The sequence below is a fragment of the Canis lupus genome, unplaced genomic scaffold, assembly GCF_011100685.1.
Source record: "Canis lupus familiaris isolate Mischka breed German Shepherd unplaced genomic scaffold, alternate assembly UU_Cfam_GSD_1.0 chrUn_S994H1161, whole genome shotgun sequence".
NCBI classification, from domain to species: domain Eukaryota; kingdom Metazoa; phylum Chordata; class Mammalia; order Carnivora; family Canidae; genus Canis; species Canis lupus.
The window spans coordinates 23,515-27,812 of record NW_023331964.1 but is presented as its reverse complement, the minus strand read 5'-3'; the positions used below and the strand labels follow the sequence as shown (position 1 = coordinate 27,812).

The 4,298-nt window shown below is 44.8% G+C and overlaps 1 pseudogene; it reads left to right on the top strand.

Annotated features, from left to right (window-relative positions):
* Window positions 1-2,689: 2,689 nt before the first annotated feature.
* Window positions 2,690-3,575, top strand: LOC119879518 (annotated as a pseudogene).
* Window positions 3,576-4,298: the final 723 nt, after the last annotated feature.

Sequence of the window (4,298 nt, the reverse complement as noted above, 5' to 3'; positions counted from 1 at the left end):
GGAAGCAATCAGAAATCAAAAAGAAAAAAAAAAACACGGGGGAGTATCTTCTGATTCTGTGTACTTTAAGTCCCTTGACTTCCCCTGGAACTGGTCCGTCTAGCTGGTCTTCTGGGGGAGGGGCCTTTTGTGCTGATTTTCAGGTGTTAGCACTTGGGGGAGCTGCTCAGCCCCTGCCTGGTGCAGGGCTCAGTGGGGGTTGTTTACCCCGTGAGGCCCCAGGAGTAACAACCGCAGTGGCGGGGCCAGCTCTGGAGCCCTGGAGTCAGCCCCCGCAGTCACCATGGAGCTCTAGGTCTGCAGGGCCTGGAGGCTCCGGGGCGGGGCCGCTGATCTGCTCAGCTCGGGGCAGGAGCGTCCTCGCTGTCCTGGGCCCTCCCGGCCTCTTGCCTGTCCCGGGGGAGGCTGGATCCTGGGCTGTGTCCCGGCGCCCTGTGCTCCGGGGCCTGCGCTGTTGGAATAGCGCTCCCGCCCCGCAGCCCCCTCCGCGGAGCCGCCCCCGAACCCCCCAGCTTCTCCCGCCCCGCAGCCCCCTCCGCGGAGCCGCCCCCGAGCCCCCCCGAGCTGCTCCCGCCCCGCAGCCCCCTCCGCGGAGCCGCCCCCGAGCCCCCCGAGCTGCTCCGGGTCCCACCGTGCGCGCTGCAGCCCTTAGGGAGCTCGGCGCATCTCCCGGGCGCAGGTGTCTGTTAGTGTCCCGGGAGCCCGAGGGCATCCCCGCCCTCCTGGGTCCTGCTCCACCTCCCCGCGAGCCCCTTTCCGCCCGGGAAGGTCGGTGCAGCTCCTGCGTCTCCGGGACGGGGCTCTCCTGTCCTGGGGACACTCGCCCCGGCCTCAGCCCGGCTCCTCGCGGGCCCCTCCCCCTTGGAGGTCTTTTGTTTCTTTATTTCTTTTTCCCCGTCTTCCTACCTTGATAGAAGCGCGAACTCCTCTCACTGTAGCGTTCCAGCTGGTCTCTCTTTAAATCTCAGGCCGAATTCGTAGGTTTTCAGGATGATTTGAAGGTTATCTAGGTAATTTGGTGGGGACAGGTGACTTGGGGACCCTACTCTTCCGCCGTCTTGCCCCTCCTCCTCTGGTATCTTTTTTGCTTCACAAATTCTATGCTTATATTACTTGACATTTTAAAATATAGTCCATTTTTTACTTTTTTATACTTTTGTGTATGTGCTAAAATGTCTTAAGTGTAGTGGATATTTTAATATTTCAGTAAATCCATATTCCTGTAACAATGTATTGTGCTTAGCAGGCAACTAGTAAATGTTTAGTGATTGATTACAGATGGTTATGATAAAGAACAAAATAAATGATATCGCAAATTTACAATAATATGCTAATTGAGTCATGAATGTAGTGCAAAAGGAATTAGAGAAGATGGAAATATGAAGAGAGGGATTTCTATGGAATATAGGATTTATAACCAACTGCAGATGAGGGAAAAGATGGTGAATATGGTAGCAGTCCAATGCAGAAAATACCAACATATGGTGGACTTTACTACATTCTGAGGTGGTTTGTGTTATGAAATCATAGAAATGTTAGACTTGGAAAAATTACTTAACATCAGTCACCTCAGCCCCCTTTATTTTGTAGATGATGAAACCGAGTTCAAAAAGTGAATCAGGGGATCTCTGCATGGCTCAGCGGTTTGGCACCTGCCTTTAGCCCAGGGCATGATCCTGGAGTCCCGGGATCAAGTTCCACATCAGGCTCCCTGCATGGAGTCTGCTTCTCCTCTGCCTGCATCTCTGCCTCTCTCTCTCTCTCTCATGAATAAATAAAATCCTTAAAAAAAAAAAAAGAAGTGAATCAAGTTGCAGAAGGGGTGGGAGAAAGAACTTAAGTTTCCACAGACTTAGGGCTAGGATCTGATCACAGCTTTTCTGATTCCAAGTGCTATGTTCTTCTGGCCATTCCATGAACCATGAAAAGTGAACATGACACGGGCAATGATCAACAAGTACAAATCACATAGAATCTTTTTTTCTATGTCGCATTATCTCAACTGCGTTTAGATTCTGCCAGCAAAATCTCTCTTCTGGCTTGTTCTTACTTTATTATATGCTTTCATAGCTGAAGCTCTGTGATCACTTCCACTCCTTGAGATGTGCTACAATAGCTGGATACCTTTAGAGTTTCTACATTATCTTTTCTCTTGAGGAGGAAAAGTTGACTATAATTTGATCAATTGCAAAAGCATGAGGCTAAACATAAGAGAGCATTAATAGGATTGACAGCATTGCATATAGATGGCAAACAAAGGGGTAAGGAAAATGAAGAGCATCATAAATTGCCTGAGTTTTGAGAAACTCCATGGGCAGGAGTAACAAACTGTGAGGGAGAAATCAATGAGCTCATGTCATTTCTTCTTTCTTCTCCTATGTTATTCCAGGGCATTCTGGTTTGCCTCTCAATAACCCTTCTGATTCAGCAGAAAGTTTTGCTTAATCTTCTCATATCAAAATCTAGGGAATTTTAAGGAGACTAGGGAGTTGGAAGCAGTGCTTTGTAAAAGTGAGTTACTGCCTATTTTCTGCAACTACAGTTTAAGGGATTATATTAGATGTGTTTTGACTTTGTGAAGTAAAATTTATGATATGAAATTCACGCAGTCAGTGATTCCCCACAAGTTGATTTTCTCTTTACTCCCCTTTTTCAGGTAAAATTAGTGTCACCTCTGCTTGCAGAGGCAATGGATGGAGCCAACGAATCTGTGGTATCTGAGTTTGTGTTCCTGGGACTCTCCAATTCATGGGAGATCCAGCTTCTTCTTTTCCTCATTTTCTCTGTGTTCTACATGGCAAGCCTAATGGGAAACCTCCTTATCATGTTCTCTGTGAGAGTTGACCTTACATTGCACTCTCCTATGTACTTCCAGCTGGCAAACCTCTCCTTTCTTGATGTGGGGATTTGCTCTATTGCAGCCCCCAAAATGGTTTATGACCTTTTCAGAAAACACAAAACCATCTCTTTTGGAGGTTGTATACCTTCTTTATTCATGCTATTGGGGGTACAGAAAAGGTGCTGCTCATTGCCATGGCCTTTGACAGATATGTTGCCATATGTAAGCCTCTGCACTACCTGACCATCATGAGCCCATGAACGTGCATTTTGATTTTGGTGGCAGCCTTGGTTCTCGGCCTCATTCACTCCGTGGCCCAACTGGCTTTTATTGTGACCTTCCTCAACTCATTAAACTTGCTTGCACGGAGACCAATAGATTGGAGTTCATGGTCACAGCCAACAGTGGACTCATCTCTGTGGGTTCCTTCTTTATACTGATTATTTCTTACATCATCATTCTGACCATAGTATGGAAGCACTCTTCAGGTGGGTTATCCAAGCCCCTCTCCACTTTGTCAGCTCATGTCACTGTGGTGGTTTTATTCTTTGGGCCATTAATCTTCTTCTACACATGGCCCTTTCTCTCATCACACTTGGACAAATTTCTTGCTATCTTTGATGCAGTTCTCACCTCTTTTCTGAATCCGGTCATCTACACATTCAGGAACAAAGAGATGAAGGTGGCAATGAAAAAACTCTGTCATCAGCTTGTGAATTACAGGAAGATACTCTGAAGATACTCTAAATACTCTAAAGATAAAAAAAATCTGAGCTCTACACTCAATAATCACAGAAAAAAGAAAGTGATCAACATTTTATATCCCTATTAATTTTATGTACTAGGTTACATTTAGGCAACAACCATGTCTATGTGTATCTCTGAGTACCCTAATTAATGATAAAGGGAGCTAATGTTAGGACTTCTGTGTTTCAGAACCCTATGCTGGATGTTTTATATAAATTATGTTATTATATTTATGAAAACACTGTGTAGCAAGTACTTTTTTATTTTGGTTTTGGGGGATAATTAAAATTGAAAATGCTTCCTGTTCACCCCTCTTTAATTATAGGGAAATGTCTCAAACCAAAGTTATCACCTTAATCCACCACTTCCAATTGTCTTATCCCTCAAAAGGTGCCAAACAGAGAATGTGTTCGACAATTTAGTATTGGAAATTGGCATGCTATTTCTTTTCACTGTTGTATTTTCATTGCTTTGAATTGGTTAACGGCCTTTACTCAAACTATCTACCAAACTGCCATATGGCAATTGACATATGGCAATTTGACTTTTATCCTCTAAGGATCAGTTTGATTCCTATTAACTCATTCCTTTGGTTACCTAGAGAACTGTTGATTATATAATGGAATTGTGGAATTTTGAACTGGAATTTGAGATCATTTGTCCCCACCTATTTATTTTATCAATGATAATAGTCAGGCACAGAGATGTTAAA